General features: G+C 45.7%; 1 long non-coding RNA gene across 1 annotated transcript; it reads right to left on the minus strand.

The window, feature by feature from the left end:
• Positions 1 to 22,064: 22,064 nt before the first annotated feature.
• LOC119386634 (uncharacterized) lies at positions 22,065 to 26,177 on the minus strand. Its single transcript, XR_005182330.2, has 2 exons — positions 26,080 to 26,177; positions 22,065 to 22,497 (listed from the first exon to the last, which is right to left on the minus strand). It is a non-coding gene; the product is annotated as an uncharacterized LOC119386634 (long non-coding RNA).
• Positions 26,178 to 27,253: the final 1,076 nt, after the last annotated feature.

The following is a 27,253-nucleotide window of genomic DNA, read 5'->3' on the forward strand; positions in this document are numbered from 1 at the left end:
TCCACAAATAGGTTACTCCTAGCCACGCTTCCTTTCCACCTACAGTGCCCAAAACACAGAGTTGTTCTGAACACCTGTGTTTCACTCTATCCCACTTGGCTCCGCGGTGAATTAGCATTTCTACACCCCTACCTTTCCTTTCTTAAATGATCCTGTTGCACCATTCCCAAACATAATCGTCATTATGTGGTGGCTCTTCGAAGTCTCTAAGGTGTGTTTCTGTAACCGCATAAACGCCTATCTGTTCTTTGTTTAGCTTCTCTTCAATCTCTAACCCCATTGTCTTTTTTCTGCCACCCTGCATGCTAATGTAACTAATTGCAACACGCGCTTCTGCTTTCTTCGTTTACTTTTTTTCTGGTTTTACGCAATACTACCTCTCAAAGTGTCCCCCTGGTTGTTTTCTTTGTTACTTGCTACCTCGGACTCCGAAGGGCCCGCGTGCCCCCCAAAAAGCCATGGCGCGTCCTGGCAGTCGCCAGCCCACCCCATGAATAAGCCTCTTATAGAAGTGAATTCTGTATCTTTGGGAACCACTCCACCTGTGCACCTCCCTGTTTATTTTCACTACTTCGAAACCTTTCTCTCGACTCATTCGCCATACCTCTGTTTGCGTCGACAGCCGCTCTTTGCAGGTTGTAGTAAACACGGTACCTCCGGTACCGTGCATACTACAATCTGCGCCTGCGGGGACACAGCGCGCATGTCATAGACCCATTTCGCCAAGGTCGTCGCCATTCCTGATGATTCTTCGTTCAAGACGTCATTTAGCCTTCCTGAGATTACCAGCTTCACCTGCGACATTTCCACTCGCTTGCCTCATGACTGACCTCAGCTTACGCCTTGGGAACGTCGCTATGGAAACTCTTTTATCACCTTTCACCCTCTGCTTGATTGCCTCTGCGCATCGAACTAAATTCAAGTCACCGGCGACAATGATCTGCTCAGATATTCCTGTTGAAGCGACCTGCACCTGGCTGCTGACTAGGTGACTAGCGTGAGTCACGGCTGCCGCTTAGTTCCCTCCCTCCCTCAAGACTACTTCCCGGAAGCTGGGCCCTGTGATCATTGTACCTGCCTTTGTCATGCCTGATGTTCCCTTCGCCTCTCCCCCATGGGGGTCGACACCCTAATGTTTCCGTCGTCACCTGCGTCTTCCTTGTTCATTTTGACGACCTTCGATAGCACGTCCTCGGCTGACCTAAGCCTTTCTGCCAGAGCCTGCGTTTCCTCTCGCTCTGTCGCCAAAGCATTCTCCAGCTGAGCGATTCTCGTCACGAGCCCACTTTGGACAGCCACCACTTTTTCCATTTTCGTCTCGAGCTCGCATTGCCTACACTTGGCGTCAACTTCTGCTTTCTCATCAGCACAAACTACCATTTTCCAACCTATCCCGCACCGTGAACACTCTACGGTCATTTTGACAATGCTAGATCAGATCGCCGGTGACCACGTGTAAGGAAATTGTGACATCAGATAACCACAAGACACGGCGTGCTAGATAGAGTGCCATAAGCCAAAAGGTGCCACAAGAACGTATGTAAACGCTGCACTTCAAAGCACATTTGCGTACACGTGGTACATGTGACACACACCTTAGCCACGTGGTGGCAAGGAAAAAAAACCCAAACAACTGACGCCAAGAACAGTGTAAAATCCCGATGAAGCTTTACGCTAACGGCTTACGTACTCATAAAGCTACGGATAGAGGCAAGCTCAAAGCATGCAGAAACACTACTCTGTCGCTGTCGTTCCGGAGCCCTCGAAAAACGCGTCTTTCCCCTAGCACTCCCACATTGTCGTGAGGGATCACCACGCTCTCTGCTGGTTATCATCACTAAAAGACCCATCTGGTCGTCTAGCTCGTTGGGCATTACGTCTCCAAGATTACGATATCCGTGTCCGCTGACCACACCAACTGGGACCGCATACTACTGTTCGCTACGTACGCTTACAGTAGCGCCACTCAGTATACGACAGGATTCTCTCCCTTCTTTCTCCATTACGGCCCCCAACCTTGGCCGTTTATGGATACTATTCTGTATCGCCTGGACGCTTCAGAATCCATCACTCTGTCTGAAGTGGCCACTTATAGCGAGGATTGCAGGCAACTCGCACGTTCCTTTACCGCACAAGATCAAGTGCGCCAAAAGGACCCCCATGACGAAACCCTGGCACCTCAGTCATATTCGCCTGGAATGTTGGCGGGGCTTCGTGTTCCCTCCTCTGCTTCAGGCCTTTCCAGAACGCTACTGTCTAAGTACGAAGGCCCCTACCACGGCCCACGTCAAGCTTTCCCTGTAAACTATATTAGTGAGCCTGTTCAATTATCTACGGACCGCCGCCGTCGCGGCCGTGAGACGGTTTACGTCGACCGACTGAAGACGCACTATGACCTGCCACTCGTATCTACTCCTTAGGTGGCCATGGTGGCTCCTTTTTCGCGGGGGAGTGATTTGTAGCATGAATAGGGAAGGCGAACACGAGGACGGTGGTTGTTGGTGCTCGCGCTCGCTCCGCTTTCACCGCTGATCGCTTTACCTCTGCTATTTCTCTAATAAACGCGTCACGGGCTCAACGCGTACCATCATTGTCTATATTTGCACGTTGATTTTATCTACGTAGAACACAATGTAGCACCTCCCCCCCCTTTACCCCCGCTTGGAGAAACACATAGGCTAGAGGTAAACAACTTCACTGTAACATAATTATCGCAGCGCGCAAGAAAAACGCCTTGGTGCCCCTTTACTGATCGTAAAAGTGGGGCAAACTGTCTCAACTGGAGTATCAGTCACCACGCACACGGATGCTGCAGCAACAATTCGTTCGTGTGAACTGAATGATCATATTATGAGGTTTTATGCCTCAAAACGACAACCTATAGCTACGACGCACGTCGTGGCGAAGTACACCGCAGTAAACTTGACGTTCAGAGCAATAACAGCCCTAAAAACAGGGCACTGCAGATGACAGGAACAAAATACGACTACTGAACTTTACTTATCTATCCATTCACCTCATTTAGCCGAACCTAAAGGCCACGAGTTCGTGTTAGTTGTGTACTCTCTTTCTGGCGTTCTTACTACATTGATCATAAATAAGCACCTAGCCTATAACCGGCCATTTGATATCGACCATTTGGGGATCCCTTAATACCGTCCAACGCGCGGTATACATGGGGCTTGCGCATTTTGTCCCAATCGAAATACGCGATTTGCTACCTCGACCGCGTGCTTATAGCACAACTCTACACAACTATCAAGCCCTCACGACCGGTCGTCTTCATACTATACTGAAGCCATGATTGAGTAAAAGAAAATGCGTAAACTAACCTTTGAAACAGAGAGGACATTTGAGAGAGGTCGAGTGCTGCGTCGACGCTAGGCAATGACACACATAGGCTGGCACCGTCAGGAAGTCTTACGGAATGTCGGTTTCCGAAGATATCTGCCCACCGAGAAGGTTCGTAGACCAACTCCACGCGCTTTGTCGAGATATCAGTATTGCGTTTCTCTGTGTGCACTTGCGTGGGTGTCCATCAGAGAGAGCTCGTTATCGAGCTGACGGCTGCGCAAAATAGAGGTTTTGAAATAAAGTATCGCAAACAGAAACCCCCGCAGCGACAAGTGCTCGTGTTCGTATACGGGATCAGGCGCATTCCGTGACGTAGACAAAGGAAACTTCAATCACTAATATGATGCGGCTATATCAGTACTGCCTAGTGGCCTGGCGGATGATGATATATTTGTTTATGTACCGGTTACTGAGACAGATATAAACAGATTTTGCTGTAACATATTGCAGCATTCCAAAAGCTGCGGGTGCTTTTGTGAAAATTTTAGCCGAGCGAAAGGCTGATGTGCTGTGTCCTAGGGCCTTCTTCTTGACCTTGCGTTTCCGTGCGCTAAAACAAAAGATATGCAGTACCAACTAGCGCACCAGTCGGTTTTATTGTAGTGCACTGCCCGCTTACTAAATATCCACTAGCGAGACGCCCAATTATGGCTGCAATAGAGCCGGCATCATCACTGTGTGCTATTGGCAAAAGAAAGTCGCACAGTGCTTAGGCATTTGCTTAAGACGACTCGACGGTGAAAGCCATTATCTTCTTGTTCTCACTGGATTACAATTACCTTCCCACCACCCCCACCCCCGCCCCTCCCCAATGCTTTCTGCTCCAGACGTGGAAATGCACGGACTGCGCGATCGATGCCATTGGAAGCTTTGTGCCCTGCACCTCACGTAGTTTTGCAGTGCCTCCGGGATCGTCCCACCTGTTGGCAAGCAGCGATGTGATGTGAAGACGTCACAACGACGTCCCGATGACGTCACGAATTTTGGCGACCTGTGACGTCAAAGGTTCACGCCATCGGATGATGATGAATTTTGGCTCATTCGTGTTGACGCTGACGGTCACTTTTCGCGTTTGACGATGAATATGAGTCTTTCGCCTGAATAGCTCTTGATTCAGTGGTGTTTTTTCTTAAAGGTGTCGAGCTGTTAATACTTCCATAATGGCTGATGAATTGTGCCATGATGAAAATGAAAACACCTAGATTTTGAGTTTTATATGTTCAGGGATCAGAATACTCATAAAGATTTAAATCTGCGACTTGGGCTCTTCTGGCACTCTACGAATTTCCGGGCTCCCATCATGCGTCCCCCTGATCATGCGTCCCCCTGAACCACAGGCGGATTGTTGCGTAATGAGTCGCGCGGTTAGGAACTTACCAAAACAGGAATTCATCGTCAGTATGTCTGGTAGGCGTAATTCATACGCTTTTGCCTGATACACCAGGTCAACGACCTCTCACACTGTTTCATCGCACCAAATTATCCTCCGACCTATTTCCTCTGCTGCTGTGGTGTTTTGTAATTATTCAACAGATGCTTCCTCCTAACGTTTTCCTTCCTTCGTGCCGGGAATCGGACCTTCATGCACGTGCTTAGCAGCGCAGCCCTTCAGTTGCTATAGCAAAGAACGAGAGTCGTGTGTTCTAATTAAGGCAAAATGATATGCGGCAACGTGAAACGACAAGTCACGTAGATCAAAGATCGGATTGACATATTAGAAACGGCTAATCACCGACATACCCACGATTCACAAAACATCAATCATTGGAAAACGGCAGCTGGAAACACGCATGTGACCGGCGCATCTTGGGGGCTGCATTTCAGTACATTCGCAACTCGTAACAAACTTCGCTTGAAAAATTTCGCGGGGCCCCAACATTATCACATGGCGACTAATTAAAAACGAAGTTGCATTCGCATTTCTGCTCTAGACGGGAACCGGACCTTCATCCGCGTGCTTAACAGCGCAACATTTCACTTGCTACAGGAAACAACGACAGTCGTTGCTCCCTTAGCTGTCCGCTCTTTCTCCAGCGTGAGTGACAGCAGGCGGTGACAATCTTCCCCTTGGTCATGTTCATTCGACGCATTCTCCGTTTTTCCACGGTGTCGCTTTCGGTGGCGCTATCTGCGTTGCTGCTGTCGACGCCTCTCCGGTTTGTTAGTTTGTTTTCTCCGGCATCAACGCGATAAAGATTTTATTTGGGCCATTTGCTGCATTCTGGAGCTCTTAGCAGGTCAGCGCGAAAATACACGAACAAATAAAGGTAGTACGCAAGTAGGGCGCCTGTCCTGTTTACTACCTTACTTCGTCCGTGTGTTTTCGCGCTGCCCTGCTAAGTGTCAACGCACGGGACCTACTCGGTGTCCCACCGTCTTCGGTTTCTCGCAGTGGTCAACGACATTAACAGAGAAAGGCATTGGTCCCGAGTTCGATCCCCGGACCAGGACGAAATTTCTCAAAAGAAGCTTTCTTTCTGAGAAATCCGTATGGATTTCCTTGTGGCTTCGTGCTACAAAGGGGTGGTTGTCAGGTTCACTTTCTTTCCACATTAAAGATGGACTTTGAGAGTCAGAACGCACAACCACCACCACATTACAACGAGGCGAACGTTCCCGTGCGAGCGCGTTTCGCCAGCTGCGCCATCTCCATTATTTTGGTCAATATTTGCACGTTCAATGGATTGTTTCGCGCTCGTAGAACGTGATCCAGTCCCCGCCCCTAGGAGCGCGTGAGTTAGCGGTAAACAACCTCGCTGTAAAAAAATTATCGCAGCGTGCAATAACAACATCCTGGTAGCCTCCCTACCGATTCTAAAACTCGGACGAACTTTCTCAACTTGAGTGTCACCACGTACGCGGATGCTGAAGCAACATTCATTCTTCCCGATTAAGTTATCTTGTTATGAGGTGTCACGCGCCAAAAAGCAGTACTTGGCTATGATGCATATCGCAGTGACATACGCCGCAGTAAACTTGACACGTGCAATAACAGCCCTAAAAACAGGGCACTACAGATGACGCGAACAAAACACGCCAAGTCAACTTAACCTACCGATCCATTCCCCTTCTTAAGTTGAACATAAGGACCACGAGTTCGCGTTTGTTTTGCATCCTCTTTTTGCCGCAGTCACTAAATTGATGGTATACAAACATCTAGCCTACAGCTTTTCTAAAATTTGGGCTTCTCTTAAATTCATGGAAGGCAGTATACACGGACATTTCCGCGTTTTCTCTCCATAGAAATACGCAACTTGATACCTCGACCACGTGCTCATCGGCGCAACTCTACACAACTATTAAGCCCTCACGGCTGGTCATCTTCATATTATACTGAAACTATAATTGAGTAAAATAAATGCGTAAACTTACCTTTGAAATGGAGAGGACATTTGAGAGAGGTCGAGTGCTGCGCCGACACTAGGGAAGGACACACATAGGCTGGCACCGTCAGGAAGTCTTAGGGAATGTCGGTTTCCGATGATATCTGCCCAACGCGAAGGTTCGTTGACCGGCTCTACGTGCAGTGTCGCGATATCAGCATGACGTTTCTCCGTGTGTACTTGCGTGAGTGTGTGTCGCGGAGAGCTCGTTATCGAGCTGACAGCTGAACAGAATAGAAATATTGACATACAGCATTACAAACAGGAACCTCTGCAGCGACACGTGTTCTCGTATACACGTTAATTTCTACACGAGGTCAAGCGCATTTAGTGATGCCTCTATGTCATTCGTGGCATTAGGCGACATGAAAAGCATGTCGTGGCATGACACCTGTATAGGGTCTTGCGTAGATGTTTCGAACATTGCGGTGAAAAACAAACAGCTTCACAGCTAAATGACTTTGATGACCAACCACAGCTGCAGCCGGATTGGTATCCACTCCCCATGAGATGTACTGCTTGGACATCTTTCTAAAGAACAGTGTTTAAAAACTTTTACATGGAACGATTGTTGCGCGCTTCTAGATGCGGCGTTGGCTATTTTGACCGCTTTTTGCACAAATTAAGGACGTTTGTAATAAATACCATAAAACAACAAAGAAAAAATGCGGAAAGTTAGCACTAAGTTGCAAAAGGCTTGGCAATAGCCAAGCACGGGCCTGTCAGCCGCTCGCTGAGCAACCTATTTTCTCTATTTCTGTATATTTCTTTATACAGCTGAGCGGCCTTCTTTGTTTCTCTTAGTTTTCTCTTTCTTCCTCCCTCTCTTTCTTTTTCTGTCTTCTGTCTGTTTTTTTCTGTATTTATTGGTCGCTGTTTATTTCTAGAATAACTGCCAGTTGGGCATGTTGGTGTACGTTCATGATAGTGAAGCGCTAGAGCGCTTTGTCACGTGTTCTTCTAAAGTATCCTGTTCTTCTAGCGCTTCGCCGTCATGAATGTTTATTTCTATTTGCTTATTCCTTTTTCTCTCGCTGCCTATTTGTGTCATTTTCTTTCTTTCTCTTTCTTTCCTATCTTTGTCTCACTCTCTGTCTTTCTCTCTTTCTTTCTCTTTAAGCATTTATTTCTGTAAATGTAACGTTCTACTGGGAACTAACACATTAAAAGACGTAAGCTCAAATAGACGGGTGTCATCCGCCATTTTATTCTTACTTCTTCTTCACTTCTTCCTTCCCAATTTCCCCCCTTCCTCTTCTTTCATGCTCTGAACGCAGACCGCTTCACTCCTCCGGACTTCTTTGATTACACCTGTAGGTGTAATACTTGAATACGTTCCCAGTGGCAGCATACATGTCTGACCCGGGGCTCCAGTGCACCGCACGTTCTTCAATAGTCCGTGTTGAGAGACTGTCTCAGCCACTTGGAAGGGTCCATAATATTTGGCATTCGTAGGTGGAACTCCTCTTCGTAAAATGACGTAATCTCCAGGTTGTGTGTGTGGTATCTGGCTGTTGTACCTTTTATCGAAGTTTCGCTTCATCCGGCGTTTGTAGACCTTGTTTATCGACACTTTTGATGACTTCCGTAAGTCCAAGATTTTCTTGGAGGTGGAGTTGCCGATCCGCAGGAAGCATGGGCGCTGTCCCTAAATTGAAAAAAAATGAGGACTAAATGAGGACTACTGCCTAAACTCGTCATGTGCGACCGATTAAGATGCTTCACAGCGGCTTCAAGGCATCGCTTCCAGCGGCCTGCAAAGTCCGGATACATGTTCAGCAACTGCTTGATGCCCCTTATGGCCAGTTCTGCCAATCTGTTGACTGCAGGTTGAGAGGGAGAATAATATTAATTGATCGTTCCTCGTTCGTTAGTCCACCTTACTACCTTGGCACTACGGAAAGCATGGCCGTTGTCGCAGACTAGCGTCTTTGTGTGCTTGAAACACTAATCTTTGAGTAGATTGATGACGCTGTTTTCATCTTCTCTTTCAGCTTTAGCCGTAATCATCCTTGTGCATTCGTCGATTTTGAGCAGAAACGCTTGCCTTTGCCTGACGACTTCCCCATTCTATTTGAGCTCTGCAAAGTCTAAGTGAACAACTTCGAAGGGAATTCTTGAGCATTCCGGGTTTGTCATAACATCTGATAGAATTCTATCACATATGCTAAAGAAATGTCATGGTATTATCGTACAGTATCTATGTATTGTATTTAAAATGTCTTATAAGACTGGGTTGGTTCCACAGGACTGGAAAATTGTGGCTGTTAATCCTATCTTTAAATGAGGAGACAGAAAACTGGTGGAAAACTACAGAACCATTTCCTTAACGTCAGTATCTTGCAAGATTTTTGAGCACATTATATACAGGCAGTTATTTTAATACCTCAAATCAATCAGCTTTTTCACTGCGTCACCGCACGGATCTCGTAACGGCAACTCATGCAATACTCACTTAGTTGAATTTCAACACTATATAGGTAAATCTCTTGACAATAATAAACACGTCGACGCACTATTCCTTGATTTCAGGAAGGCGTTCGACACAGTATGTCATCGCCTGCTAAATACTAAATTAAGGGGCTTAAACATACAGAATAAAACCGAAAACTCGATTTGTAACTATCTGAACGGTCGTAAACAGGTGTGCAGTCCTTAATAGATTGTAGCTCATCATACATAACAGTATCATCAGGGAGTGCCCCAGGGCAGCGTTCTAGGGCTGTTGTTCATCAATACATGAATGATATTGTAGATGACATACAGTCCCCCATTAAACTTTTTGCAGACGACTGCGTCGTCTACAGAGAAATCAATTCTATATCAGATACAATAATCCTGCATACCGACCTTGACAAAATAGTAAATTGGTGTCAGCGGTGGCAGATGAGCTTGAATATTAGTAAATGTAATCATACCCGCTTTTCAAATAAGAAATTGTAACATCAAACAAAATACGCCGATTGAAGGCACAGCGATAAACACAGTTCCACAGTGCAAACACCTAGGGGTGTACTTTACGCCGAAACCTAGATGGAACGAACATATCCAACACACAATATCTAAAGCAAGTAAAATGTTGTTTTTTATTCGCAGAAATTTCAAATCAGCATCCAAAGATGTCAAAGAAACACTACACTTCTTGCATGTTACATCTATCCTAGATTACGCCTCTATGATCTGGGACCCTTACCAGGACTACTTGATAAAAGCAATAGAAAAGCTTCAAAATCAGGCTGCACGATTCGTCTCCAGTAACTACAACCCTTTTCAAAGTGTCTGTTAATCAAAAGCATTGCTGGGCTGGGAAACTTTAACAGCTAGAAGAAAAAGCTTATGGCTCAACGTTTTTGCACCGCATTTTTTATAAACAAACAGGCATTAACAGCCGCACCTACCTGTCGGAACCATCTATGTTTCGACTGGGCACGACCACTCCAAAAAGTACACGCATACAGTTGCAACACAAATCACTTTTACAGGTCTTTTTTTCCACAAACTGTACGAGATTGGAACTTATTACCGGAAGGCTACGTTTCTGTACCTGATAATCATAATTTTTATTCTCGATTGTGTTTACAATAATGTATATTTGTGCTAGTTTTTGTTTCAACTATCTGTTACCTTTGAACATGCTAACCTATTGTCCTTTCACCTTGTTTATCTTGATGTTAACCTTGTTTCATATATTTTTGTTGCTTTTCACTGTAAACTATATAACATAAGATCCTACAGATGTTTCCCCTGCGATAACGCCTTGGAGGCAACGCAGGTATCCAGTAAATAAATAAATCAATCTGTCGATTGCTTGAACTTCACTTTGTTCACCTGGCAGAGATGGCATGTGCAGATGTCAATCAATCAATCAATCAATCAATCAATCAATCAATCAATCAATCAATCAATCAATCAATCAATCAATCAATCAATCAATCAATCAATCAATCAATCAATCAATCAATCAATCAATCAATCAATCAATCAATCAATAAAAATCTTTTATTTTCACCATTTCATACATTGAGGCGTAAAAGGGAGAACTGAAGAAAAAGCCGAAAGTTCTCCGGCTTAACAAAGCTCCGTTCCCCCTGGCAGAGAGTGCTGAAGTTGGCTTCGAAACAATAGTAGAAACCATGTTACAAAGCATAAAGCATTAGAGAAATATTAACATTTCAGCCGAATATAAAAGAAACATTGGGATGAAAGGAACGGAAGTGTATAAATTAAAAACAGCTATACAGCAACTGCAAAGTACAAACCAAAAACACTTTTTTATAACATAGAAAGAAAAGTACAATAACAGCAGCTTGCTATCTAAAGAGCTGTGAGTTTTTTATCTCATGTTGTTAATGAACCGCTACAGGAACCTGTCCAATATTTTAGTTTTGTTTAGCGGTAACACTTCAACACTTGTTTGTTGAAATGGTTAAGTAGGGAAGGCAGTGTATTACAAAGGCGCTGTTTTCCATAATTTGTACTCGAAAAAGCGATTTGCCATGGGGCCTGACGGCGATATGAATATGTACTTTTATTTTCTTGTAGATCAGCGAGATTTAGAAATGAACTAGTTTTGCTAGCATAGCACTCTTGTAGCATTGTAAAGTTTTCAGTTTGCAAATCTCACCAGCTTTCATTATTTTAATTTGCCGGAAAAGCTCTTCCATATGTTTGGAGAAAGAAACGTTTGAAATGACTCGAACTGCTTTCTTTCTAGTATTTCCAGCATCTGAATATCTTGTGCGGTGGTGTTATCACATATGAGTGAGCAATAAGTGAGGTGTGAATGGAAGAGATCATGATAATTGAGGCGCCTAATTTTGAAGGGTAATGTATTTCGATAGCGAATTAAAAAACCAACGACTTTTCGTACTTTCGCACAAACATTGCCAAAAATGATCATTCCAGGACAACTGCGCTGTGTTTTCATAGAGGATGTAATGGTAATCGTATATGGACCTAGAACAACGTTATCTGGAAATGTAATAGAACTTCCTTGGGCACGAAAATCGACACATTTTGTTTTGGCTTCATTGAAAATCAAGCAGTTTGTCTTTGACCAGTGTTGAATTTTGTTAGAGGCAGTGCTAGATACGGGCGTTATATCTTTTAAGTCTTTTCCTGTAAAGAAATAGAGCAGTCATCTGCATATGCGACAAACGTAGACATATCACTAATTTCTACAATGTGATTAATGTAATAAAAATATCGGGCCAAGGTATTTCAGAAACTAGTGTCGTCTTTTTAAATAATGTAGTGAACAATACAGACGACGAAGCAGCCAAGAAAGCAAGCCACATTGTTAGTGGTAACCACGCGACCCGAGCTTGCGCTTGCTTGGATTTTGGACCCTCGACGTTCCTCGTCGTTCCTTCACGTTTGTACGTGAATAAACCACGTGACAATAAGATTGGATAAGTTCAAGTGTTATTCCTCGGAAGCCGCATTTTTCTAGTTTGGTACGCATCAGTAGGTGATTGACTCAATCAAATGCTTTGCTAATGTCAGAGTATAACCCTAACGTTAGAAGCTTTTTTTCAATGTTCGGAATAATCAGATCCTTTTCTATATATAAGGCGCTTTCCGTAGACCGTTTTCTTTGAAAACTGTGCTGACACTCTGTTAGCAAGTTATGTTTCTGCGGAAAATTATCAATACAGACGGTGATAATTTTTGGAGGCCCTTCGACAATATAGGAAAAACAGAAACTGGTCTATAGCTGCCAATATTGTTTTTGTCACCCCCTTTATGTCTAACTATTACTAGCGCTACTTGCATATTGCGAGGGAAAACTCCAGTCGATCGGGAAGTGTTAAAATGTGCGTTATAACAGGAGCAAGAAGGTCTATCGCATACTTAAATGGTCTGCTTTCTAGGTCGTCTCGACGAAACACTGGTAAAGTTTTTTTTTATTTATCTTATGAGTTCTTTAGAAATCCAGGGCTTGCGCGATGGCTTTTGATTTCGGTAGCTCTGAATCGGAAATGATTTAAAGTAAAGCATTCTTATTTTGTTCAATAACCTGTCATACGACACATTGGCACCGTTAATGGAAAATATACCAGTCCACTCTGTTTCGCGCACAGCTTCTTGGAATTTGTCAAGTGACAGCCGATATTTTGCGGTACGTTGCATTCCCAGTTAACGTGCTTTTAGTAGACGTCTTTCGTTCGAGGAAAAGATATATGGGCATGTTATCACTGATGTCATGGCTTATGATTCCCGATTTTGAGTTATCGATAGTCAAGTTTATTATGAAAGTGGCTAGTAACAATGACGTAGTAGCGGTTACACGTGTAGGTGATTTGATTACACTATAGAAGTCATTGCACTCCAGGATTGGCAAAAACTGTGTAGTAGCTGCTGCACTGTTTGTCATGTCGATATCAATGTCCACGCCAAGTGTAAGTAGGTCCCTATTTTTATTTACAAATAACATCAGATTGTCTAAAAAGTGACAAGTGTGCCACCAGGCTCGACAAAAAAAAAGTACTTTACTATTCTTTTTCTTAGTGTTGTCCTAGTGTCTTTACTTCAATGAAAACTATCTTAGTCCAGAAAAAAAAGAAACTTAAAATTTCAGCCCTGTTCTCTGCCCTTTACGTTAGAATGTCTTTATTTTTTCCAATATTTGTTTTTGTCCTTTCTCTCTAATTTTCTGCCACCAATACTCTAACCGTCTCTTACTTATTTCAATCACGGGTGTGTTCAGTTTTCCATTGTCTCTAAAACCCAAGGCGTCATGTAGGCTCGTGCCGAAACGTACACCTGGATGTATATCTCCACATTCAATCAGAACATGCTCCGCCGTTTCCTTATCTTCCCCGCAGCACGTGCATTGTTCTTCTTCTTTACTGAATCTCGCTTTATAACTACCCGTTGTAAGGCAACCCGATCTCGCTTCAAACAGTAAAGCGCTTCCCCTTGAATTATCGTAAAATGCCTCCCTCCTTATTTCATTTTTGCGCTTTCGGTAGTTATTCAAAGCCGGTTTTTTCTCCATAGCTGCCGTCCAGTAAATCCTCTGCGCCTCTCTGACTTTTCGCTTAACGCTCTTTGTTGAAATATTGCCGACACTACCAGCCTTATATTTACTAGTGAGCCTCCTAGTTCTTTTAGGGGCGAAGCTCCTTATGCCATGGATCTGTCCATCCTCCGTTTGTTCGTTTTAGTAGCCACCTCTAGTTCGTGAGAAGCGCGCGTTTTGGTATGCAGTAGAAGAAGACGACGTTGACGAGCGAGACTCTCGTTTTGCGTGTTCGCCTGTGTGGCGTTCTTTCTTCTTCACTACGTCTCGTGTTTTCAACGACGCCCGAAGACAACATTTCAGAAGTAACGCGCCATGAGGCTCCTTCTTGGCGTGCTTTCTCTTTCGCTCGGAGTCGCCGGATGGAAGACAAGGCTACAGAGACCCACCCACGAGATAGCCGTTAAATTTGCAGTGGGCGAACGTCTTGGCAAAAGATGGCCGTTCTCCTATGTTTTCTTTACTTATAGTTGCTTTCTGTAGTTTCCCGCCTACCATGTAAGCCTAGCTGGTTTTATGTCAAGCTTTTAGACGATGTGGAACGGCACCCCATACTTACTGCGGTGGACGTTCTCTATCTTACCGAGACGTGGAACGCCAAAAGACCGTATATGAAACGATACGTTCCAGTCGTGTGCATCGATGATGCAGAGCGTCCTACAGGTGGTGTGGCCGTATACGTCAAAGAAACAGAAAAGGCACAAGATCTGAAACTACTGCCAACCACACAGAGCCACAACGGTGAATACGCTGCCATCGATTTTGATGGATGCATCATCATGACAATGTACCTTGCACTCAATTTGTCGAGTGGGAATATCAAGACATTCATTGACACGGCATCGTGTAATTATGACAAGTACAAGAATAGACCATTCGTGTTAGTTGGTGACCTGAATGTCGATATTACCGAAAAGAACGATGAGTGGTTAATACAACATATGTCAGCCAAATATGCTCTCACGTGCACGTCCTCTGATCATATGAAACCAACGACCATCCGAGGGACTCGTATAGACCTGGTATTTTCAAATTTCCAATTGCAACCCGTACAGGAACCGCTATCCCTTCATTTCACGGACCATAAAACCGTGATAATCAAGGGACAACGCAAGCCAAGCATCATATAATTAAGAAACATTAAAGTTTGATGTTTGTAATAGACAGACAGTGTTTCTCACTCTTTATATGACGATTGACGGGGCGTTACACAGAAGATTCACGGTTTACCGATGATATCCTCCGGAGCTTCGCCCCGCTCATCATCATTCACCACGTGGATATGCTGTGATTTTTTTTCAACACTGTGTGTTCACGCTCTTCCTGTACGAATAACGGAACACCTTCTCCGCCCATCTACCACCCTTCATATTCCTTAGCCTTTCTTCGAACCTTATTTTGCTCGAGCCCGCCTCGCCTCAAAACCTGCCCATCCCATATCGCCCTTTACAGCCTCATTTGTCGTCTTCCCGTGAGCACCCAACGCGAGGCGTCCCACAGTCCTTTGATTTATATCCATTCCCGATTGCACCTCTGCCCTCATGCACACCGCTCAGTTTCTAAAAGTAAGCCCCTGAACCATTACACCTTTCCACAGACCTCGAAGCACCTCGTACCTATTGTATCCCAATGCTCTGTGCTTCATTATTGCAGCATTCCTGTTTCGTTTTGCTGCCGAGGCTTTTCCTGTACCTCCATGTACCTGTCACCCTCATTTATCCATACTCCGAGGTACTTGTATTAGAGCACTGCACGGGCCGGATTTTACGGCCCTGGCCCGGCCCGGGCCCGCTTTATGAAGCCCGAGCCCAGCCCGGGCCCGTGGTTCCAAGCGCGGGCCCGGCCCGGGCACCGGCGTACATTACCGCACCCAGCCCGAGCCCTGCCCGGGCCCGGGCGTACTTGACCGTACCCAGCCCGAGCCCGGCCCGGGCCCGGCTTGTGCCCGGGCGTTCATTACTAAACTAATCCAGAGCGCGCTTGTTCATGACCAGGCCCGACCCGGGCCCGCTAGAGGATATTAGTTGTTGATGATTATTATTAATGTTGCCGTGCGCTTTGTAGCGGGCGATCGTACGGAAAATCCGGTGTGTACATGCATCGAAATGTTGCTTTGCCCACGGTGGTAGCTCAGCGGTTAAACTGTTTCGCTGTTAAGTCCTAGGACACGGGTGCGATTCCCGCGGCCACGGCGGCCGCAATTTGGTGGGGGCGAAATGCAAGAACACCCGTGTATATACCTTTCTTTAGGTGCACGTTAGAGAACTCGAGGTGGTCGAAATTGATCCGGTGCCACTACGGCGTGCCTCGTAATCATATGGTGGTTTTGGCACGTAATACCAAGGAATATAAATGAAATGTATGCGTCAACCTCGAATAAAAGACCGAAATCTTTATGCCTCCCATGGGAACAACCGTGATCTGGCCCATTGTTAGTGCTGTTAATATATATATATATATATATATAATATACGTGTAACTTCAGCTTGGCACAGTATACCTTAGACCATGCAATGCATAACATACGCGTGTGCTCGAAGGCCCGACTTACGCCTTTTAATGAGCCGGTCCGAGTCCGGCCCGGCCCGCAGCCTCAGGCCCGGGCCCGGCCGGGCCCGCACTTTTAAGCCCGAGCCCAGCCCGGGCCCGCCGGAAAACGCTTCGGACGGCCCGGCCCGGGCCCGTGCAGTGCTCTAACTTGTATTCGCTCACCCTCGGTATTTCTTGGCCTTGTATTGACACCGCCAGATCACAAGGATCATTGAATACCATCAATCCACATTTTGTTACACTAATTCCTAGTCCTGGAGCTTCCCCTTCCCTTCCGCATATATCCACCAGCTGCTGTATATCCTCTCGACTGTCAGCAAATAAGACAATATCGGTAGCATAAAATAATCCTGGAAGCTTCTGCTCAATCATCACGCCGCCCTGCTTGCGTGACAGATTAAAACCAAGATTGCTACCTTCTAGCGCTTTTTTCATATTGACCATGTACAGCATGAATAACAGCGGGGACAAAGGACATCCCTGTCTCAGCCCCTTGCTAATCTCAACGTTCTCTTTGCTACTCATTACTTCCCATTCTATGCAAACTGTATTTCCTCGGTATATCTCCCTCAAAAGCTGTATACAGTCGTCGCCTATGCCCATTCCTTTCAATATATCCCACAAAATTTCCTGATTAACGTTGTCGTACGCCCCAGTGATGTCTAGAAAAGCCATGTACAAGGGCCTATTTTCTATTTTAGATATTTCTATACACTGAGTGAGAACAGCCAGGTTATCGTCTAACCGCCTGTCGACTCGAAATGCATTCTGGAGTTCTCCCAAAATATTGTTGTGTTCTGCCCACTTTTCTATTTTCATTTTTACTGCTTGCATCGCCAACCTGCATAGTACCGATGTAATGGTTAGTGGTCTATACGAGCGAATGTTATCCTTTAAGAAATGCTCTAAGAAATACATGAAACGCCATCTAGTGAGCAATTCATTAAACTTGAGCTGGCTACATACATACTACTACTACTACTACTACTACTACTACTACTACTACTACTACTACTACTACTACTACTACTACAGAGGAGGGAACGACCCACACGCTAAGGAGCTTCGCCCATAAAAGATCGCCAGACCAGCGCGGAAGGCGCAGCACTGTCACAGCGAAAGCTGGAAGAGCGGACTTTGCAGAGGCTGTTGTAGATTCTCTTGAGGCAACTAATACAAGCACACATGCAAGTTACCCACTACGCCATAAATCATCGTAATTTTTCGGTAGTAGCGAAGTCCCCACTATGCCATTTTTCGTCATTCTTCGTAGAATCGTGGTACCGCTACACATCTGTAAGGCACGTAGTGCGCTTTGTGCTGTTGCTGATGACGATGAAGAATTATCGGTGAACGCTTTGCAGGGTGTGGAAAGCAATAAAATTTTTTGCGCAATTAACGTTGTGTGATGACTGATTGTTGTTTTACTCTTCTGCCACGCTGTATTACATATCTTAGAATGATTCCTTGCCTGATATGGCGCGGGTCAAAATCCCATCCGACCCTAGAAATTTGTTTCTCATTTCATTCTTGCTTATTTGACGCTATAGTGGTCAGGAACACCGGCGGCGCCACCGGACAACTGTGGCGCCAAAATCAGCTGTTGTAATCTCATAACAGCCTTCTCCGTAAGAAACTTCAGCGCCGAGAATGCTCACTCCACATTGGCCAGCGTGATAGGCGCGTAAAAGTCCACTTGCGGTAATATAAACATCTCTGGTTGCCACTGTTTTCGTTTTTCGCACAATTTCAACATATCCTTGCTTTGGAATTCCTGCCTGATGTACGCGCTAATACTGTACCCAGAGATATGCTCACCTTGCATGAGCTCAGTTGTCCCGGATGGCGAAGTTTTCTCGTGAACCGAAAAACGATTTAAAAATTTGGAGTTTCATTCCGGAACGAGATAAAATTCGGCAGATCCCACGTACCGTGGGAGTCGATGTTATGCGAAGCATGCGGCGGGTAGGTGACTGTGGCGTAACTTTTTTTTACTGAGCGACACGTTACAGAATGACGCTAAAGATTTGTGTATATTTTATACGCACACATATATATGTTGAAGAGCTACATATGTGTTATATAAGTAGTTGTTTACGGTTGGGTAACGCCGCCAATGACAATGTGGGTATTACCAACACCAGAAGCGGTAAGCTGATATGTAGTGCTTATACGTGTCCCGAGAATGCACGCGCGTTTCACGAACCCGTGTGCATGTGTGCAAGAAGTTCTTGACAGTTCTTGAACAAGGGCATCATCACCGTGATCAGCGAGCACCAGCAGCTGGTCATGACTTGTTATAGGATGCGGTCGTGATCGTGGTGAAGAGGGGTCCGTGTGTATTGAAGTATGTGGTATAGTAGAGCTGTTGGAATTCGTGGATGCCTCGGTCATTTCGTCGACAAATTGTCTGTCGACCGAGCCGGCGACATGTCGGAACCTGAAGCCACCTTTCGCGTTGTGAGGCATAGGCCGTCGAGGCTGGTAGGCCTGGGTAGTGCTAGGTAGACCAACATCAGTGGATGGTGTTTGTCCTATTCGTAGACTACCTGGGCGTATGTGGCCTACGTAGCCTAGTCTACAAATGGCTGTCAATCAATCTGACATCATCCTCGGTCAGCATGAGGCCATCGCCCAGCCTCTTAAGAAATGAAGAGGACACTTCGTCGTTCTGGTGGACGAAGTGCACTTCGAAGTTACTATCATATGTAACTTTCGTTAATGTATCCCTCCGGGGTCGAGCAATGCTTCAATATAGCTTGCTGAATCATAGGAATACAAACGTAATGTTTATTAGACTGCTATAAAAGCGGAGCCAACACTGGAACTACAGACGTCAATCTGATATAAGCCGGTATCGTAGGAGTACACATCGCAGGAGTATCATGTAGTGTTCATTGCTTTCTTGTAAAATTAGATAGCCAGCACCACAACCACAATTGACGCCGCACCGATATTACGCCTGCGTAGGCTGTTTTTCCAAACCAATTTATAGACCTGGCGTCGCTCAGTGGTAGAATACCTGATTGCCACGCAGAATGCTTGGGTTCAACTCCTGCTGGGATCCTAATTTTCATTATTTCCATTCGTTGAGTCAACGCTGCCGATGTTGGTTTTACTTAACTCTCTAGCATTTAAGTTACAAATGTCTGTTCTCGCCGTTCCTGGGTAGACATAAACTGTCAATCACCTGTGGCGCATACCCGTACACCGCAAACGGGTATGTGCCACACGTGTCTAGTCGAAAGGGTTTGACGACGTACGCTACAGGATTTTAACGTTATTTATGTCATGACCCGGCAGTCATATTCGTCAAATCCTCTTACCCTCCCATGCAAATTTTCGTCTACATCAAGTTAAGGAGGCAACCATGAGAGCACCCAGACGTAGGCGGCTAGATAGATAGATAGATAGATAGATACGTAGATAGAAACGCTCAAAGTGCCAGAGGGTTCGCTAAGAAATGCTTCGCATTTAATATATAAAAGTTTCGGTTACGTTCTCTTTCCGGTCAAAAATGTCGTTTTTTTTCGCTGTTCGTTTGCGGTTTTCGTTCCGTTCCGACACACTGCCAGGAAGTTGTCGCGGGGTGTTCTGCATAAGGAAATGATACAGCAGCAAGAAAATTATAAAAGCGTCGTACCACGCTCAACAAACAACACATATACGTGGAACAGCAAGGTCGACGTTAGCGTGGGAAATCGCGGAAATATGTTTACGTGTCTGGTTGGCGCTCGTAGTACGCTCTGAGGTCACACACCTTTACGGGCCCTGTTACTTGACCACCGCGCTCGTTTTTTAGAAGGTAAGGCACACAAGAAATCCGCTTCACAATCACGTGTCGCATTGCGGTGCGAGGGAGCCAGCAAATCCTTTTGCTGCATCACCGGGTGGATGCGTGCGGCGCCTGCCCAACGCAGGGGAATTGCCAAGGGGCGTTCATAACACCCCCCCCCCATGTATTAGTACCAACAAGTGGTATCGACACTTGCTGCACCTCGTACTATATATTGTACCGGTGCGCATCGGCACGAGCTCTGCGCCAGCGAGAGCGAAGGCGATGACGTTCGTGTGTTGCGCGTTAGGTCTCTTTCTGTGCTGAAGCTGTCTGGCATTCGTGACCCTTTTGCCAGGCGCCGTGCCAAAACTCTTCAGAAGAACTCGCCTGTTTGCAATATATATTTCCCGCGCTAGACCACACAACTGGTAAGTTCGTTCGCCACAGCGTTCTAAGTAAAAATTTGCCGATACGTTTTCTTTTAAAAAATTTTAAAAAACACCATCTTCCCAAAGGGAACCCTGATGGGATGCGAAGCAGCAGCGTTGCGCATGGGGGGCGTCACGGGTTCAACGGCGCTAACGCGGGTGCTGCGGTGGGCGCTGGAAGATTCGTTTGAAGCAATGGCTGGCATAGGTCTTGTCGTTTCTTCAGAGTGGACACGGGCGCTGGACCGGAGCTGGCGCGCGTTTCGCCTTGACTACCACGGCCTTGTGATCGGTGAAGTGCACGCTGAGAGGTTCCTGCAGACATTCGACGTCGAAGTTGAAGCGAGAGAGAGGTGACACGTACAGACATGTTTCGACGCGTACGTTAGGCGCGCGTCAGGTTTATTGCGCGTGAACCGACGAGTCGGCGGTGTAGCGAGCGGCGGTCGCGCTAGCGGAGCGAGCTGCGGTAGCGGCAGGGGTTGTGGGCGAACGGACGAGGCGGCAGCTGCGGGCGCTGCGGCGAGCGCACAGCAGGCGAGGGAGAGAGTGACGTCAGCGCGCACTGCGAGGGGAGCGTGATGTCAAAGCGCAGCTGTGGCGTGACCTACTTGGCACCGCTCCAACACCTGCGGCGAGGGGAGCGCGTTGCGGCGCGTGCGTACGGACGCACGGAGGGACAGCGTTACACAGGCTAGTCATAGAGCTGCTTTGCATCTAAAATTTTGACCCATTCCGCTCAGTGAAGGTGCATGGCCAGCGAAGCTGTTTAGTACAGGACACAGAGGTGACAAAGAATTTCAGTTCATAGCCAATCACACACCCTTAATATGAAGCTCATATTTCTATTCAAGATGTCCCATCTGAATTTAGCTCACGCTCTTTAAAGCTTTCCGTTTTACGTGCCACGGTGGTCTAGTGGCTATGGTGCTCAATTGCTGAGCCGGCGGTTGCGGTATCGAATCCCGGCAGCGGGGGCCGCATTTTAAATGGAAGCTAAAATGCTTGACGCCCAGTGTATGTCGTCTTAGGTGCACGTTAAGGAACACCAGGCGGTCGAAATTTCCGGAGCCCTTCACTACGGCGTTCCTCATAACAATTTCATTGTTTTGGGACGTTAAAGTCCGCAAACTATATTATTAAAGCTTTTCATTTAACCAGTTGGGTATTTCATCTTTTTTGCCACGCTATTCGTTTCGTCTCATGCGTCGTCTTGTCTGGCTTGGTGCGTGCCCTTGGCGTTTTGTGCATGAGCTACCCGTGTGTTCCTTTGTTCATGTTTATTGGACCAGTGGTGAGTGGTGTGATTAGTGCTGTTTGTGTGACACTTACGTCGTTGTTGACGCCCTGGAAGAATACACGCAACCATCGCCTTAGTACCTTGCCTACTGACGTTTAGGAACTATCGGACATGCATAAAAGCTTCCGTATATTCTGGATTCATTGCACATAATGACGTTTCTGATTTACTCCGCATTCAAACAATCATATCATAGAGGAGGTGCGCGAACGACGAGGATGGAATAAGGCACACAAACAACCACAAGTAGCGTTGACTTGCAGCTAAACTTTATTGTGGCGAGAAACATACATAAATGATAAATACGTATCAGCGCCTCGTCGATAACAACAAGAAAAATAAAAAAATAACGAAACATATCATATGGACACTAATACAAAAAGCTGTGAGGGCGGAAGAAAGCGGTTCCCCTCACTTGTAAGGAGAAAGGTACACAATTTTCTTGTCAGATAATGAAACAGACGGGAGTCCTCGTCTAACGTGCTGTCTCCTGCGATAGGTTAAACCAACTAGCTGACAAGTTCACTCTTCTAAGAATCAGCTAGGCATCAGGGTAGTCGATTCAAGCTGCATTGGCCGATTACGCTCCGGCTCCGGCGCCTTGTTTTCGTAGGGCACAGACATGTACATCCGCCCCCGTGGCATCCCGAAGATCTTCCATTTGAAAAACACATGCATGGCTGGAACAGTAGATGAAATATATAAAAAAATCAAGAGAAAAATAAGAATACTATATCAAGTGTGGTGCATTTATTTGTGTACCAGGATTTAAAAAAAATGAGTTTCAGTGAACTCCTTCTGAACACATCTCTTAATAAATCAATTCTTGGAGACACACTTCATAAAAATTTGCAGTTGTGCTTGAGAAAACTTATTAGCAAATAGCCGCAGACGACACGTTGAGAAGAATATCTAGAATTCTATATCGAACAGCCCTCCATCTTTGGAAATCTAGAGCGGGAAGTTAATCAGCAGTTTTGATTTTGAAACAGAGCCTTCTGACCTCTTTTGTGATTCTTGTTCCTAAGCAAAAATTAAATAGTTTTAATTTCAAAGACGAACTTGATGAGGTTCTTGCAATAATGGCTTCCAATTCAGCTAATTATCATTCTTAATAGAACTAAAACCATGATTTCAGAATCATGAATCAGAACAGGTAAACAATACTACCTTGCAGACCTGAAATAATTTTACACAGTGATGTCATGCCTGTTGCTGTGTATCTTTCTTTCGGCCTTCAGTTAGATTCCTAACCTCAAGATTATAAACAGCGAACCTGTTTAAGCTCGCCAGAGCACCGTGTGGCGTTAACAGAAAACTATCATTATGTTCAATGGCCTCTACTTTATATGGCATCTCGTTCACCTAACAACGTGTGAAGAGGAGGAGAAGAAATAAATAAAACAAAACAAAACGTCTCGGCCAGACGGGATTAGAACCCGTGTACCTGGTCCGAAGGCGAGCATCGTAACTACTCAGCTATCCGGGCACGCTAGCAGAACAAGCATTTATGGGAACTACCTGATTGCATTGCTATGGGCGAGAGAATGAGATAAAGATAGAAAGAGAAATAGAGAGAGACAAAGACAGTGAAAGAAATAGAAATAGACAAAGAAACCATAGTCTAGCCTTGTATAACGTAGTATAAGAAGGGGGTTATTGTTGTGTAGGGGCTCCTGCCCTACACAACAATGAGGAGGAGTGATGTGAGGGTGTCACAGATTTCTTGATAAAAATGCTGTGACAGTCAACTCATCTGCAATATTCGTACACGAGCTCCACGCCGAGGAGAAAGTAGTTCGCTGCAGCTAAATGTTGCATTGAACGGAGTAATTAACAAAAAACTTGGTAAGTAACTTTTAATTAATAATACCTTGAGGGCAGTTTGATTACATGAAAAAATTGTAGGACGGGACAATTTGGGGCATGCGCATTTTTTGAAAATCTCGATAAACATACGAAATTCGATATATTAATCATCGAAATCGAAGGCCCCGATCCAGGCGATATAGAAACTGAGCGCGCAGGAAATCGGGCAGCTGCGTCACGTCAGACCGCAACTTAGATGAACTTTGAAAAAAAAGAAGAAAAAAAAGGTGCGTCGGAGCAGAATCTGGCCAAGAAAAATGGCAACTCATTGAAATGCACAAGTGGACCGCGTATTCTTTGCTTGTCGGGGTTCATGCTTCTCCGATTTTTTCACGCTTTACACAAGACAACCGCAATTATCAACCTTTTTATTTTTCAGCTGTAGCAGCTTAAAACTATGGGCCGCCACTGCGGCGCCCAATCTCGCAGGTAAGCGAGAAAGTTATATGAGCTTAACTACAGCATTGGAAAGAAACAAGTAAGCACTGCGCACCAGATGCAAAGAATAAGCGGTCCACTATTGTGTTTAAGACGACTTGCTGGTTTTCCTCGCCAGATTATGCTGCGACGCGCCTTTTTTCAAAGTTCGTCACGTTATGATACGGTGGGACGTGACACAGTGGGCGCATTTCGTTCGCGCCCGGCGCGCTCATATAAAGGGCCCCTAACCGCTTGGAGTTCAAAGACGAAGGAGTGGTTTCTCTCTCGCCTTCACAACCCTTCCTAAAGGCGATATCTCCTGCTCGCCACTTATTTATTAAAAGCACGTGTATTACAATGTCAGCACCAAGCGTGGAGCCTATCAGGATTTCGTGCTTGTCGCTACGTCGTTTTGTCCATAACGAGCGCGTACATATTATTCTGCAGTTTTCTTCTGGTAAGCTAGTGGAAACCAGTCTGTCTGCTAAAAACATATTCTAAAAATACCTAGTCTCTCGGCAAGCGAAAACTTCCGTCAGGGAACCAGAACTGTGAGGACAAAGCGTACGGTTTTGGCAAGAAAAGCGGCAACTTCTCACTACGAGGTACAACCAAGCTGTATATCAACAAAAAGCATTACATATACTCCCCTGATACCAACAGTATCGGTGAACGGCAATTGGACAGTGTTCCCAGTGCTGCTGAATTATCGTCTGCCGCTAGAAGGCGCTGTTCGGATGCGTTGTTTTCCGAACAGAAGTAAGGCGTCGGCAGCCCAGCCAATCTTGCCAAGGCATTTTCAACAGCGGAACTGTTTAAACTCGGAGAAACCCCGTTATTCACGAACACAAGTTATCATCATGAATCGGCGTGCACTGTTAATAATTAATATCTGGGGTTTAACGCCCGAAAACCACCATATGATTATGAGAGACGCCGTAGTGGAGGGCTCCGGAAATTTCGACCACCTGGGATTCTTTAACGTGCACCTAAATTTAAGTACACGGGCCTCAAACATTTTCGCCTCCATCGAAAATGCAGCCGCCGCGGCCGGGATTCGATCCCGCGACCTTCGGGTCAGCAGCCGAGCGCCATAACCACTAGACCACCGTGGCGGGGCAAGGGCGTGCACTGTCTTCGTCCTCTCCTTCCTCTTTTTCATCTCTGTTTTGCGGCGTGGGTGCAATAACTCTGATGGACGAGATAACGAGTATAGCGAGATAGACAGAAAGAGAGAGAGAGAGAGAAAGAAAGAAAGAGAAAGGGAAACTCGAGAGAAAAAAAGGAAGAAAGAGAAAAATGCAGAAACACAGAGAAAGAAATAGACGCAGAAAAGATACACAAAACGGAGAGCGAGACCGTAAGAGAAAGAACGAGGCAGAGAGAATCGAAGAGAGAGAAAGAAATGGAAAGAGAGAGAGACATGTAATATGGCGGGGAAATAAAAGAAAAACGGAAAAGAAAAAAAGCCCCAGCCCGTGCCACTAGATAAAGACACATGTAATATGATGAGGAAAAAAAGAGAAGAAAAACGGAAAAGAAAAAGGGCCCTAGCCCCGTGTCACTAGGTATAACCGGCTTATAGACAGAGAGACATCTAACAGAAATGGAAGAACGAGAAAGAGAGAGAGAAATGGCAAGAAAGAGAAAGATATACAGTAGAAAAGAATCACACCGTGCCGTGTGCCCCCTTGCTCTCCTCGGCACTAACATTTAGTTGGCCACTATATGCACTTCATTGCCACATATCCATTCTATTTTATGAATACTGTACAAGGTGCCATTTTTATTTCGTCTGTTCAAGGAATACGTATTCCGTCAGCCATTCTTCCCAGTCTCAACGGCGCCATAAATGGCGCTTGCAGATACTTATTTTACGATAGCACACCAAACGCAACATCGCATTAATAAGGCATCTGAAGAGGCTTAAGATACTTTGAAATCACTGCAGGCAGCATTTCGTTTTCGCTTACCCGACCACGTTGACAAAGTTTAGCACTGAGTCCCGAACAGATGTCACTGGTTCTGGAAAATAGGAGACAGACGTCCACATAATATTTTGACCATTTCAGAATATCCTCCTCCTTCTCCCTTGTACAACATGGGTCAGCCTCTCTGCTCTAAAGATCTACCAGTCGTGTCACGCCACCATGGTTATGGCACATGTGCGGTAAAAATTTCGTTCTCCCGGCATCTCTGCAGTTCGCCACGAATGTGCTATATTGTGTGAGTGCAACGGTGGCAGCAGATCTGAACTAGTGTCTTTTAAGTAATGCGCTGATTGCTCTGTACAATTTGACTCCTTGAGCGATTTTTATGCTTGCATTATGACCGATAATAACGACTAGCTGTGCTTTTGTGACAGAAAGGTCATATTTGTTCGTTTCGTTGTTTTCCACTCAGAATTGCACATCGATAACCATCCCGAAGAAATAGAGCACGATCTTCAATATCAACCCAAAACTTGTGTTCGTAAGCGACAGTAAAGAAACCAGAGCGAATTGGCCATTTATTTCATATTTGAAACCATCACTGTGCGACGTGACGGCAACTCCTTTTCTAATGGCATGGTTGTAGGAGCCATTGGTAGTGAGTAGGTTGCGACTGTAACGGCGTCGAACACGTAATAACGTAAGAACGCCCCGTTTCAGGTAATATAGAGAAATAGCTAAGCGGCTCAGTGGTCCAGCGGACGAGCGGAGACGCGAGCTGCGCATGCGCGGCACGCTGGGGCAGCCATTGTCTTTACGGAGCGAACCGCTCGCCCGCTCGTATCCTCTGCCCAGCGGAGCGTACCAGCTGACCAGCGATTTCACGAGACAAGAAGGCGACCTCCACCACAAGCGGCCGTGGGATGGTAATTGTCGGCGATACCTGCGAACACGGCGCTCGCTCGGCTCCAGGCTAAGAAGTCCCGGCGGTGGTTTTCAACCGAAGAAGACCTCTGAAGATGAGGCCATTTGGAGATGACCTAACGTGGGTTGAAAACATCGAACGCTTAAGACTGGCGCCAGACCGCAAGCTGACACTCCGAGGCTGAAAGGATCGTGTTGATCATTTAATTGGATAATGAGACAAGACGACACAAGAAACTAAAGAAAGTACGTGTTACTTTGACATCTTGTCCGTACAGAGTACATTTGATCG

Source organism: Rhipicephalus sanguineus, chromosome 3, assembly GCF_013339695.2.
Source record: "Rhipicephalus sanguineus isolate Rsan-2018 chromosome 3, BIME_Rsan_1.4, whole genome shotgun sequence".
NCBI classification, from domain to species: Eukaryota; Metazoa; Arthropoda; class Arachnida; order Ixodida; family Ixodidae; genus Rhipicephalus; species Rhipicephalus sanguineus.